Source organism: Suricata suricatta, chromosome 15 (assembly GCF_006229205.1).
Source record: "Suricata suricatta isolate VVHF042 chromosome 15, meerkat_22Aug2017_6uvM2_HiC, whole genome shotgun sequence".
Taxonomy (NCBI): Eukaryota; Metazoa; Chordata; class Mammalia; order Carnivora; family Herpestidae; genus Suricata; species Suricata suricatta.
Window position 1 is genome coordinate 15,326,582 of NC_043714.1, and position 14,719 is coordinate 15,341,300.

General features: G+C 39.3%; 1 protein-coding gene and 1 long non-coding RNA gene across 3 annotated transcripts in view; one reads left to right on the forward strand and one right to left on the reverse strand.

Moving 5' to 3' along the window:
- PDE7A (phosphodiesterase 7A) overlaps nt 1–61 on the reverse strand; it is a 114,860-nt gene extending 114,799 nt beyond the window's left edge. For both annotated transcript variants that reach the window (XM_029923191.1, XM_029923190.1), the window contains exon 1: nt 4–61. The gene's annotated coding sequence lies outside the window, so the exon portion shown is untranslated. The remainder of the gene's footprint in view (nt 1–3) is intronic.
- Nucleotides 62–125: 64 nt separating this feature from the next.
- Nucleotides 126–12,417, forward strand: LOC115278719. The gene is made up of 3 exons (XR_003903056.1): nt 126–581; nt 1,380–1,519; nt 11,954–12,417. It is a non-coding gene; the product is annotated as an uncharacterized LOC115278719 (long non-coding RNA).
- The last annotated feature ends 2,302 nt before the right edge of the window (nt 12,418–14,719 follow it).

A 14,719-nucleotide genomic window follows, 5' to 3' on the forward strand; every position in this document is an offset into this window, starting at 1 on the left:
CCCCTGCTCTGGGAAGGGGCCGCAGCTTGGGGGCGCCGGGCCGAGGCAGGGGCAGGGTGGGCGGGAGGCGACCCCGGGCCGGGAAGCCGCGCTTACGCCTTCCCCACCCCAACACTCCGCCCGGGCCGCCGGTTGGAAGACGCTGCGGCGGCCGCGACGACAGTTAGGAGGACCGGCGCGCGCCCGGCTCCGGGGTGCGAGCGGGGGCAGCCCAGGCAAAGTCGGAGAGGGAACCCTGCCGCCCCGGGTCTCCTCGGCCAGGAGGAGCGGGTCTGGGCAGAGCAGGAGTGGAGCAAGGACAGAAGAAAGCGGTGCAAGAAAAGACGGCTGGAGCCAGCGGCTAGACCCAGGTCGTACAGGGCTTGGGACCAGCCACCAGCTCGGGCCGCCACCGCCGTCCTGCCCCTCCCCTCCCCCGGAGCCTGACTTCACTCCGCCGCCGGCGCGAGCCCGGCGTAATTCACACTTTGCAGCCGCGGACGGTGCGCCAACCACGGCCGCCGCCACCCTGACGTCACGACGCCGCGCCGCAAGCCCCGCGCCTCCGCAGCGCCCTGGGAGACGGGTTAGCGGCTTTGGGGGTGAGCCGTCTTCCTCCGGTTGTGCTATCACTGTCCCCTCCCGCTACACACTGCCCCCCTCCTCCTTCCCTACCAAACTCAACCCATAGCCCCCTCCCAGCTCTCCCTTATCGGGCTTCCACACAAGGCGCGTGCGCACGAGGCCCCACCGTTTGGGGACATTCCCTTTATCCCTAAACTCTTGCTTTCCAGCGCGCTGAGGGTGGGGGTGGGCTCAGCCTGGCTACAAGCGAGATTCGGGCCTTCTGACCCCAGAGACCCGAAGCGCAGGGCGCACTGGCTGCGCTCAGCCTTCACGGCGGGGTCACCGCTGTGCTTCCCTCCTTGAATTCCCATTCCTGGGCTTCGCTAGGGACCGCTGCGGCAGTGACGTCAGCGGACCGCGCGGGCACCATCCTCCCCTCTACGTCACTGCCAGTCTCTTGGCGGGACCCGGCTGGGGCTCTCCCCAGGCAGGTGCGGGCCCCAGCGCTGTCCCAGGCCTAGGGGAGAAGAGGGGAGCCGAGAATGCAGGAGTGAGGAAGAGGTGGAGGGATGGTGGGGAAACACCGAGACTGAGAAAGAAGAAGTGAGAGTATGCACTGGAAAAAATGAGAAAGTATGATACCGAGAAGACAAAGAGAAAAGGATCCTGCATGACCTTTTACCAAAACTGGTTTTGTTTGTTGGCTTTGATTTTTAGAAAGCAGAGAGAGTAACGAGATTTTGGCCTGGTTTGTAAGCGGGATATGTCATTTGCAGGTTCATTTTGTCAAATTTCTCCCCAAACTGCAACCCATTGTTCCAAATGTATTCCAGGCCCTGGGATATCAGCTTGAACAAGCTCTTTCCTGCTGGCAAAATTGTTGATTCGGCTCCGCTCTCAGTGCACCCACCTTTCCACTTATTTGCTATGACTAGCAACTGACAAGATGGCAGATCACTACTGAGGACATCAGGTATCAACTGCTCATGGTTCCATAAATCAAAAGTTTGCAAGACCTTCTATAATCTTTCCACAGCATCTATTTCTTTTACAGCACATAAAACTTTCTACCTCTTCCATAGTTATTTTTCTACTTGTCTGCTACTATTTAAAGAAATAAAACTTCCACTGTGGTTTCATGGATATTGTCTTCACTAGATGGTAACCTCAGCTTTAGTGCAACACTGACCCAACTCCTCTTGGAAACCTGATTACTCTCACAATATCTAGTAGATATATTGAGCATCTGCTGTATGCTTGGGATTAATCTAAGCACTGTATCTTGTTCTGACAAAAAACTCCATGATATAATACTATCTAAATTGAAACTAGGTTTAGGGAAACATAACTTGCCCTAGATCTTACTCAAAGTGGCAGAACTAACCTCAAATAATGTTTGAAATCTATATACATTTAAACACCTAGAGGTTGTTTTCGTGTCATATAAAACAGTAAATGCCAAGTTACTGTCACATTTAATAACATCTAAGAGACTCAATTCCATTAAATCATTTGATAAGACTCAGGGCACTAATTAAACAGGGCATCCCCCTTCAGCAGAGAGGGTAGCTAACATTGACTATGCACCCACTGTGAGCCATGACAGGTATTCTACATATAATGTCTAACCCTTCACAATAGTCACATATGTAAAATTTGATACCATTTCTACAGATGAGGAATCAGTTTTCGTTTTCAAGACCATAAGTCATTTGTGCCACTTTATTTTGCTCTCTGTGATTTCAGAACCATGCATTTCCACCACACCATGCAGTGTCTCAAGATCAGAACTTCAACTGTTCTCAGTGTTCTTTACAGTATTGGGAAGCATATTAGAGTTCTCCAGAAATACAAAACTAATAGGAGACCTGTGATATGTATATGTATGTTTGTATATGTGTGTGTGTCTATAGAGAGATTTGTTGTACATGTGCCTCAGCCAAGACCAGAGGAGCTAGAGAGCTGCAGGCCCTGCTGCTCCCCTGGCCAATAAAGTAAGTCAGCAGATCATGTGTAAAATTGCAGCAGTGCCTGGGACCCTACATGAAGCAACCAAGTGCAATGGCTGGTGCTTTACCTCCACCTCTCAAATCTTGCAAATCTCTGTTGTTGCCAACCAAAATCCTAAAAAGAAGAGAATTCTGGGAAACATAGTTCCAACTTAGCTAAGTTGATAGTACAAACCCACCCCAGTCCAAACTCTTGTCAAACTTCACATCCAGACACACTTTTTAAAATCATACTTAATTTTCAAATAAAGATCACAGTAAAATCATGCTTATGTCCATTTGATGCAACTATCTCTCATACAACCTGAGACAGCTTCCTCCCTCCCCAAAGGAGGATAGAGTCATTGAATGATTCTAAGTCATTGATAAGTCATATTATTTCTTTGATGTCTTGTAACTTAAATACTAAGATATAAAGTTATCCATTATTAACACATCTTAGGGGAATGAGAGAAGGGAAAAAGAAAATCAGTTAATATATACACAAATGTATTCATATCAAAATGAGGGGAAATATTGACAACTTGTATCTGGCAATATAATCATAATAACTACTTATACCTACTTTCTTTTCCCCAGTACTAATTTAATATACCCTTTGCCTTCAGCAAGCATATCAGCAGATAATAGTTCCTTCACTTATCCAGCAACCTATATTTTTATTCCTGAAAAATCTGATCCATTCGAGGTTCTACTTCTACTGGGTTATTGTGGTTTTTTTTCCATTAGCCCATATCACAGAGTATGGGGATACTAAACTAAGAAGCACCCTCAAAGAATCTCCTGCATTCCAGGCGTATTCCTAAGTAACAACAACTCAAGGCCAGCTGAACAGTCAAAATCAGTCAATCTAGGCAGAGGAGAGTAACCCCCTTCTTTGCATGTTGGTTAAATAACATGGGGCAGCCTCGATTTACAGATTAACTGAACTCTTGCTTTGTGCCCTGGTGGAAGCATCCTTCTTTGGGAACTAAGACCTCTAGACAAGCAAACCAAAAGCAGGAAATGAAGCAAAATCTTGCATTTGATCGACTAGGGATAAAACAGGATCCACTTCAGTGCCACCTCTTGATTCTTGAATCATGGACATATATTTAAATTTAGAACATATGCCAAAACTTGGAGAACATTGCTTTAGCTACACAAGGTATTGCCACCCAGATGGAGAGGTTATTGAGTCTCCCAAAAGCCATTTCAATGCTGCAACATGAATGAACCTTGAAAAGATACAAAAGGCTACATATTGTATGATTTCATTTACATGAATTATCCAGAATAGGCAAACCATAGAGACAGAAAGCCAATTAGTGGTTGCGAGGGACTGGGGAGAAGGAGGAATGGAGAGTGACTGCTGACTGGATATGGTGTTTCCTTTTGGGGTGATGAAAAAGTTTTGGAACTAGACAGTGATGATGACTGCACACTTAATGCCATTGAAGTATATAATTATAAATGGTTAAATAGTAAATTTTTATCATAAGAAAAATAAAAGAAAAAGTTCATTCAATCATCCTATCAAGCCACCTATCAGAATTGTAAGCAATATAATAAGACTAATGAATTATATGAGCATGAACCCATTGCTGACTTCATTTGTTGTAAAATGGGTTTCTTGGTTAAAAGTAATGCTATTTGGAATAACACAATGGTGAGCAAAACATTGCATAAGTTCATACATACCTGGTGGTTTTGATAGAAGCATTGCAACTGGGGAAGGAAATTCATTTTCAGAAGAAGTATCTATTCAGTAAGAAAAAAGATCTGCTCATTCTATATGACAGTAGCCCAATTCAATGTATGTCATGGATGGGTGAACCTCTAGGAAACTGAAGCTTGGTCTTGGACTCTGCAGTTAGCAAACTGGGCACTTAGCAACAGTGGTAGCCAAATTGGCCTTGTTGAGTGGAAACCCATGTGCTGAACCCATATCTCACTTGTAACATGATGCCATATCGCCGCTTTGTTCATGAGTCTGTTGGTCAAGGCTAGGGATAAATAGGGCTAAAGGCTAACTGACGTACACAGAATGTATCACTCATCCAACCAATTATTATGGTCATCCTCTAATGAAATTTCTTTTTGGAATCACATGAGACACTGCCCATTCAAGCTATCCACATATACCCCTTTCCCAGATCTCTTTGTCATCAATTTTCCAATCATGTTCCAAGTTCCAGACTGCCCGTGAATCAATATGATCCATACACCTAGCTATCTTTCTTTTCAGACAAAATGAGCAACTAAATGCACTGTTCCAAGTTCTCCCAAACATAGTATTATTTCCCTTTATCACGTTTAGCACCACTCAAAGAGTACAAACAGTGCTATAGCTATCTAGATTCTGCACCATAGAATACAGAACTACTGCAAGTTAGTCCCATATAGTTTTCTATATAGTTTTCTTCTGTCACTCACCAAGATACAGGGGGCTCACCATAATGCCTTGGATGAAAATTGAGAAGGAGGAGGCAATGCAGTAGTAATAGAGATGATGGACAATGGGGACATTTGTCCATACAATTTACTTGAGCCATAAAAGACTTGCTTGAGGGGTGCCTGGGTGGCTCAGTTAAGACTCCAGCTCTTCATCTTCGCTCAAGTCATGATCTCACGGTTATGAGTTCAAGTTCAGCACTGGGCTTTGCGCTGACAGCATGGAGCCTGCTTAGAATTCTCTCTCTGCCCTCCCCCTCTCATGCTCACTCTCTCTCTCTCTCTCACTCTCTCAAAATAAATAAACATTTTTAAAAAAGACTTGCTTGAGCCTGATTCATGTACTGATCTCATATATACCACTTCTATTTGATGATGGAGTACTGCTCGGCACAGCCAACTTTATGGTTTGGTGTATCAGGATACATTTAGTATATATATTTGATAGTTCATGGTCAAGCATTCAGTTTCTACTAGGGCCTACTAGGGCCTGGTAGTAAGCCAAAACAATTTCTCAAAAAGGGAATAGTTATATAAAGAAGAGGACATAACTTAGCTACAAAATCCTAAAAGCCTACATAATTTTCAGTAATAGAGGATTATCAAAAGCTTCATACACTATCACTAACCTATCACAGACACTTCAGCATCATACCTGCTGGGTCACATAAACCAAATAACAGAGAAGCTTATATGGCAATATGGATTTCTTACATAGACTTCTCTTGTTCTAACCTCCACCCAGTCTTTAATTTTTTTATTGTGGTAAAACATGCATAAAAAATTTACAATTTTAACCATTTTCAGGTATAGAAGTCAGTGGCATTAACTACACTCATACTGTGCAACCATCACCACTATGTATATCCAGAAATTTTCATCATCCAAAAATGAAATTTTATGCCTATTAAGCAATCACTCACCCTTTCTTCCTCTACCAGTGCTCGGTAACCACTATTTCACTTTCTGTCTCTATGAAGTTGACTACTCTAGGTACCTTATATAAGTAGAATTATACAGTATTTGTCCTATTGTGTCTGCCTTATTTCATGTAACACAGTGTCTCCAAGGTTTATGCATGTTGTAGCATGTAACAGAATTTCATTCCTTTTTAAGACTGAGTAATATTTCATTATATGAATGTGTTTAGACATGCAGTTTATTCATCTGTCAATAGACAGTTGGGTTGTCCTACCTTTTGGGTGCTGTGAATAATGCTGCGATGAACATGAGTGTTTAAATATCTGTGTGAGTTCCTGCTTTCAATTCTTTTACATATATATCTAGAAGTGCAATTGTTGGATCGTATGGAAATTCTATATTTAATTTTGGTAGAAACAGGCATATGGCTTTCAACATCAGCTGCACCATTTTATATTCCCATCAGGAATGCATAAAGGTTTCAACTTCACATTGTGGCCAACACATGTATTCTGGTTTTTGATAATCGCCATGCTAAGATGTGAAGTGGTATCTTATTATGGGTTTGATTTGCATTTCCCTTATAATTATTGATGTTAAGCATCTTTTCATGTGGTTATTGGCCATTTTTATATTTTCTTTGGAGAAAAGTATATTCAAACCCTTTCCCCATTAAAATTTTTTTAATGTTTATTTATTTTTGAAAGAGAGACAGAACAGGGAAGGGGAGGGGCAAAGAGAGAAAGAGACACAGAATCTACAACAGGCTCCAAGCTCTGAGCGGTCAGCACAGAGCCTGATGTGGGGCTTGAACTCACAAACCACAAGATCATGATCTGAGCCGAAGTTGAACGTTTAACCAACTGAGCCACCCAAGTGCTCCCTTGCCCCATTTTTGAATTAGGTTATTTGTTGCTGAGTTTTAGGAACGCTTTATATGTTCTATATATCAATTGCTTGTCATATATGTGACTTTTAAATATTATCTTTCATTCTTTGGGTGATCTTTTCATTCTCTTGATAATGTCTGATGCCCCAAAGTATTGAATTTTGAAGAGATCTAATTTATCTTTTTTATTTTTGCTGCCAGTACTTTTGATGTTATATCCAAGAAATGAATGCCAAATCCAAAGTCATGAAGCTCTTGCCCTATGTTTTGTTCTACATTACATTTAGGTCTTTGACCCATTTTGAGTTAACTTTTATATGTGGTGTAAGTAAGAGTCCAACCATATTCTTTTGCATCTAGATATGTAGTTTTCCAAACACCATTTGTTGAAAAAACTGTCCTTTCCCCACAGAGTGGTCTTGGCAAAAACCATTTAGTCATGTATGTGAGGTTCATTTCTGGGTTATCTATTCTATACCATTGGTCTATATGTCAATAGCATGCTGTTTTGGAATCCGGAAGTGTGAGTCCTTCAGCTTTGTTCCTCTTTCTCAAGATTGTTTTGGCAATTAGGGGTCCGTTGAGATTCCATATCAATTTCAGGATTTTTATATTTCTGCAAGAAATATCTTTGGGGTTCTGATAAAATTGTATTAAATTTGTAGATTGCTTTGGGTAATATTAACAACAAAACCAAATCTTTCAATAATGAATATGAGGTCTTTCCATTTATTTATGCCTTCTTTTGGTTTCTTTCAGCAGTGTTTTATCATTTTTAATGTACAAGTCTTTCATTTTCTTGATGAGGTGAATTCCCAAGTATTTTATTCTTTCTGTGCTATTATAAATAAAATTATAAAATTATTTTCTTAATTTCTGAATTATTATTAGTTACAGAAAAGCCACTGGTTTTTATGAATTGATTTTGTATTATGCAACTTTGCCGAATTCATTTTTCTTAATTCTAACAGGGTGTGTGTGTGTGTGCATGTGTGTGAGTGTGTGTGTGTGTGTGTGTGTGTGTATGTGATCTTCAGGGTTTCTAACCATAAAATGATGTCATCCACAAACATAATTTTACTTAATGCTTTCCAATTTGTATGGCTTTTATTTCTTTTTATTGTTTAATTGCTCTGGGTAAAACTTTGAATACCATGTTAAATAGAAGGGACAAGAGAGGCTATCCCTGCCTTGTTCTTGATCTTAGAGGAAAAGCATTTAGTCTTTCATCACTGAGTATGATGTTAGCGGTTGGTTTTTCATATATAGCCTCTATTGTATTCAGCCAGTTGCCTTCTATTTTTAGTTTGTTAGGTGTTTGTATCATGAAAGAATGTTGAATTCTATCAAATCCTCTTTCTTTATCAATTGAGATGATCATGTGTGGTTTTTTCTTCCTGTTAATGTGGTATATTACATTGATTGATCTTCAGATGTGGAACCATCCTTGTATTCCAGGAATAATCCTATTTAATCATGGTGTATAATCTTTATATGCTGCTGAATTCAGTTTGCTATTGTTTTTGAGAATTTTTTCATTGATATTCATAAGGAATATTGTTCTATAGTTTTCTGTTCCTCTAATGTTTTTGTCTGACTTTGGTATCAGAGCAATGCTGGCCTCATAGAATGAGTTAGGAAGTGTTTCCTCTTCTTCAATTTTTTGGAAGTTTGAGAAAAATTGATCTTAGTTCTGTTTTAAATATTTGGCAAATTCACTAGTGAAGCCATCTGCTCTAAGAGTTTTCTTTGTTGGGAAGTTTTGATTACTGATTCAATCTCCTTACTTGTTTTATGTCTATTTAAATTTTTGTTTTTATTTATTATTGAGAGACAGAGAGAGACAGAGTGTGGGCATGGGAAAAACAGAGGGAGGAGGATACACAGAATCTGAAGGAGGCTCCAGGCTCTGATCTGTCAACACAGAGCCCCATGCAGGGCTTGAACTCATAAACCATGAGACCATGACCTGTGCTGAGTTAACCAACTGAGCCACTCAGGACCCTCTTGATTTTCTATTTCTTCATGATTTAGTCTTGATAGGTTTTCTATTGCCAAAAATTTCTCCATTCTGTAGATTATCCAATTTATTGGTGCACAATTGTTCATAGTATGCTTGTATAACCCTCTTTATTTTTGTAAAATATGTAGTAATCTGTTCATTTTCAATTCTGATTTTAGTAATTTGAGTCTTCTCTCTCTTTTCTTTTTAGCCATTCTAGCTAGTGATTGTTAATTTTGTCTTTGAAGTACCAAATTTTGGTTTAGTTGATTTTCCCTATTGCTCCAATAGTCTCTTTAATTTATCTCTACTCTGTATAATTTATTTTTAGTAGCTTCAGGTTAGTTTATTGTTCTTTCTTCCGTCCCTTAAGGTGTTAAGTACTTCACTGATTTGAGATCTTTTTTTTTATATGTTATGTCTATAAACATACCTTTTAGCATTGTTTTTGCTGCCAGCCATAAGTTTTTGTATGTTGTGTTTTTGCTTTCATTTGTCTCAAGATATTTTCTAATACGCTTTGTGATTTCTTCTTTGACCATTGATCATTTAAGGCTGTATCATTTAATTTTCACATGTGCGTTAATTTTCTAATTTTCCTTCTGTTGTTGATTTCTCATTTCATTTCACTGAAGTTGGAGAAGTTTCTTTGTATAATATCAATCCATTTTATATTTATTAAGACTTGTTTTGCAGTCTAGCATTTGGTCTATCCTTGAGAATCTTTAATGTGCACTTGCAAAAATGTATATTCTACTATTGTTTGCTGGAGTACTCTGTATGCTATGTACATCTTTTAGGTCCAATTTATCTATATTATTGTTCAGTACATTACACCCCAAATTGTAACAATCTATTTTAAGTTTATACCAACCTAATAACAATCCCATACAGAAATTCTACTCTTTTACAGCTCTTCTCCACTTTGTTAGTGATGTCACAAATTACATCTTTCTATACCTGTTATCATAAATTAATAGTTATTTTTCAGGTATTTGTCTTTTAAATCTTATAGAAAATGAAAGTTGGAGTCACAAACAAAAATTATAATAATACTGTTTTTTATATTTGTTCATGTGCTTACCTTTACTGGAGATCTTTATATCTTCATATGGCTAGTTATGGTCTAGCATCTTTTTTCATTTCAACTTGAAGAGCATGGTGAGGGAGAGGAAGAGAGAGAAAGAGAGAGAGTCACAAGCAGGCTCTGTGCTATCAACATGGAGCTCAGTCTTACAAACCTGTGAGATCATGACCTGAGCTGATATCAAGTTGGATTGCTTAACTAACTGAGCCACCCGGGCACCCTGCAACTGAAGTTCTTTAAAACCAGCATTTAGAATCCAGACAAGTACATTGCTCTCCTTTACCTCAGCAAACAAGTGGATGGATTGAACCAAACGGTCTCTAGACTTGAGTTAACTTGGCAGAGATGAGAGTGGGGTTATAGTACCATGTGAAAAGTAACAGGATACATGAGAATCTGTTTACTTGTTGACAGCCAAATTTTTATCCTAAAGTCTAGAGGACAGAAGATTCCTCTTTTAGAAAAGTGGAACTACATTAGGCAAAAGTTCAAAGGTGCTATTGGCGTGGGCTCATCCAATGAGAGAAATAGGCCTACACATAACTTTAAGGTAAGTCTTATCCATGTGCATGGGGTTTATAAATAGCATTATCAATATCCCATTCTTTTTTTTAAATTTTTTAAATATTTATTTTTGAGAGACAAAGAAAGACAGATCATGAGCAGGGGAGGGGCAGAGAAAGAGTAGGACACAGAACCTGAAGCACACTCCAGGCTCTGAGCTGCCAGCTCGAACCCACAAACTGTGAGATCATGACCTGAGCTGAAGTCGGATGCTCAACCAACTGCCATCCAGGCGCCCCTATCAATATCCCGTTCTTAAATATGACAGAACAAGCAAGCATTACCAGAATTTGAATTTTTTCTTACATTTATTTATTTTTAAGTGACAGAAAAAGACAGAGCACAAGTTGGGGAGGAGCAGAGAGAAAATGAAACACAGAATCTGAAGCAGGCTTCAGGCTCTGAGCTTTCAGCACAGAGCCCCATGCAGGGCTGGTGAGCCAAAGTCAGACGTTTAACTGACTGAGCCACCCAGGCGCCCCAAGCATTACCAGAATTTAAATAAATTCCATTGCATGAGAGATAATAGAAACAAACAGAGAAGCAAACAAACAAGGAGAAACAGAAAAATACAGAGACTCCCTTCTCCAAAAAATCAATAGTATCCATAGAGAGATGAAAAGGTATATAAGAACAGGATGCTGTAACAAGAAGAAATGAGATAGTTCTTTAAAATTAAGACCTATGATAGCAAAAATTAAGTATTTATTGGATGGGTTAGAAAATAAAGTTGAAGAAACCTTCCCCAAAGTAAAATGATTAATTAAAGATACAGGTAATGTGAGAAAAGATATTAAAACTGGAGTTCCAGTCCAGGGGGGTCTAACATCTAAATAAGGACAGTTTCATAAAGAAAGAATTGAGGGGCGCCCAGGCGGCTCAGTCGGTTAAGTGTCCGACTTTGGCTCAGGTCATGATCTCACGGTTCCAGTCCCACATCAGGCTCTGTGCTGACAGCTCCGAGCCTGGAGCCTGTCTCAGATTCTGTGTCTCCCTCTCTCTGTCCCTGCCTTGTTTGCACTCTATCTCTCTCTGTCTCAAAAATAAATAAACATTAAAAAAAATTTTTTTTAAAGAAAAGTGAGAAAATGGTAGGGAAGAAATAATCCAAGAAAATTCAGCAGAACTGAAGGGCACACATTTCCAGATGGAAACAGTCCAGTTTGTAATTAGAATAATGAATAGAGAAAAGACCTCCACCAAAACATTTTGTGAAATTTCAGCATAATAGAACAAAAATAAGAACTTAAAATCTTCCAGTAAAAATAAAAGCAGCTCATATACAAAGGACCGTGGATCCAAATGGCAAAAGACATATCAGCAATAAATTAGAAGCTGGAAGACAATTATATAAAGCCTTCAAAATTGTGAAGGAATTTGATTTCCCATCTAGGAATTTGTATACCTGGCCATACTCTCAATTTATAATGATAGTAAAAACACAGGTATTTTTCAGACATTGAAGAACTCAAGTGTCTCACTCCTACTATGCCTTTTCTCAGGAAGCACTTGTTACGGAATGTGCTCTAGCAAGAAGAGGAAACACCCCGGAAACAGAAATATTGGGATCCAGCCAGCAGGACCTTCAACACAGGAGAGAGAAAGACAGCCTCAGAATGAGAGTTCTTAGATCACAGCCACAGAGGACACCTAAAGAGACCAGGCCATATGGGAGCAGGATTATGGTGGCTCTGTGACAGAAGTGAAGGTAACAGATGACCTGAGGAGGCTGAACATAGAATGAGAAACTCTGGAAGAGTTTGGAATAAATTTATTATTATTACATATAATATTAAGAGGGGGGAAGAGATTCAACTACTAACACCCAAAATAAAGAGTTGTAAAAGAAAATCAATTTAATCATTGTATATTACAATGGCCCTTCTATAAATAAGTTATGTAGAAGCACTGAATATTCATTTAACAAAAATATAGTGCTATAATTATACTGAGAAGTGGAAGAAGATGAAAACTGTGTGCTTGTTTGGGTGGTATTAGCTAAATTTTTATCTTCCACAGTAAGACATTAATAGGTAATAGCAAAAATTGAGATGTGAGCTAAAACATGGAGTGAAATATTATAAGAAACAGATAAAAACTGAACATTTCTTATGTCAGCAAAGCAGGAATTGGTAGAGTATTGAGATAGAACAAGAGGCTGTGAGGTTTGTTAACACATAGTAGGACTACTGAACTCTAAAGACTATGTATAGGGGCACCTGGATGGCTCAGTCAGTAAAGCACCTGACTTAGCTCAGATCATGATCCTGGAGTTCGTGAATTCAAGCCCCACATGGGGCTCTGTACTGACAGCTCAGAGCTTGGAGCCTGCTTCAGATTCTGTGTCTCCCTTTCTCTTCCCCTCCCTTGCTCACACTCTCTGTCTCTGTCTCTGTCTCTCAAAAACAAACATTAAAAAAATATGTATACATATTATATTTCTCATTAAAAAATTTAAATCATTTTAGTGGGTTGGATTGTGTCCCCCAAAAGATAAGTTAAGTTCTAATACTTGGCATCTATGACTATTTAAAAATAAGGTCTTTGCAGATCTAATCAAGTTAAGATAAAGTCGTATGAGATTAGGTGGGCCTATGCCCCACAACCTTCCTTTTAAGAAGAGAGAGACCTGAAAGCATGCATACGCATAGGGGAGAAAGCCATGTGAAGACAGAGATCATGAATGGAGTGATGTGTGTACAAGCCTCAAACACCAAGAACGATCAGCAACCACCAGAAGTTAGGAGAGGCGCATGAAACAAATTCTCTTCCAGAGCCTTCAGAGGGATCATGGCGTTGCCAACACCTTGATTTTGGGCTTCTAGCCTCCTGAGCTGTGAAAGAATAAGTTTCTGTTCTTTTAAGCCACACAATTTCCAGTAATTTGTTACAGCAGCCCAAAGAAGCTAATACAATCATTTTACTCAATTTCTGTGTATCTGAATTGGAACAGGAGATGTTTCACAGAGGGTCAATTCTTCTAAATTCATTTCCACACTTGCGGCTTGGAAAACAAAAACAAAAACAAAAACTAATCAAGTTAGCTGGGTTTTTTAGGGCACAGTATAAAACCCATCTGTTCAATTAAGGGATGTGGGAGGACTGGCAAATGTGAAACACAAATTTTGGTCTCTGGTTATAAATATTTAAGTGTATGCCTGTCTGAGGTTTACTTTCTGTTTTTAAAAATGCCATTCTTTCCTGCTATCTCTGAAGAAGAATAGTTACAAAAACAAGGGCTTCTTTCCTTTACACTTCACACAGTAACACTGTAAAATGTTGAAAGAATGAATATTACTCAGGAAAGCAAAATCTTTTACAACATATCTACAAATTTATTGTTAAACATTTTTCTAACTAACAACATTGTTATATGAAATAGTAACAGAATTGAAGAAAGCACCTACATTACTTACATTTCCCACACTTTTGATTCTAGTGCCTTGTCTTGGGGTCCAATACCTTCTTTAATATAGTTCAAGTAATGAGATATTAAGGTTTTTTGGTTTTTTGTTTTGTTTTGTTTTGTTTTGTTTTGTTTTTAGGACAGGGAGCACAAGCAGGGCAGACACAGTGAAATATAAAGAGAGAATCTTAAGAAAGAGAGAAAGAAAAGAATCATGCTCAGCACGAGCCCAACATGGGGGCTCCATCCCATGATCCTGGGATCATGACTTGAGCCAAAATCAAGAGTTGGATGCTCAACCGACTGAACCACACAAGTGCCCTGGGTATGAAGATCTTAAAGCACTTGGTTACAGGATGTTGTGGGTTGAATTGCATCTGCTCCTCTTCCCCACTAACAAAATACGTAAAGTTGAGATCTTAACCCCCAGTACCTCAGAATGTGAACTTATTTGGAAATAGAGTCATTGCAGATATAATTAGTTAAATTAAGATGAGGTCAGACTGAATTAGGATGAGTATTTAATCCATTTTGACTATTGTCCTTATAACAAGACAGCCCATATGAAGGGACAGACACAGGGAGAATGCCTTGTAAAGATGGAGGCAGATTGGATTGATGTGTCTACAAGCCAAGGAACACCAAAGATTGCTAGCTGTCAGCAGAAATTAAGAGACAGAGCAGATTCTTCCCTAAAACACTCAGACGGAGCTAACCCTGAAGATACTTTGATATGGGACTTCTGGGCTCCAGAACTGTAAGAGAATAAATTTCTTTTGTTTTAAGCCATCTAGTTTATACAGCATAACATGAAATTTATCATTAGCCACCCAGTTTGTGGAATTTGTACAGCAGCCTTAGG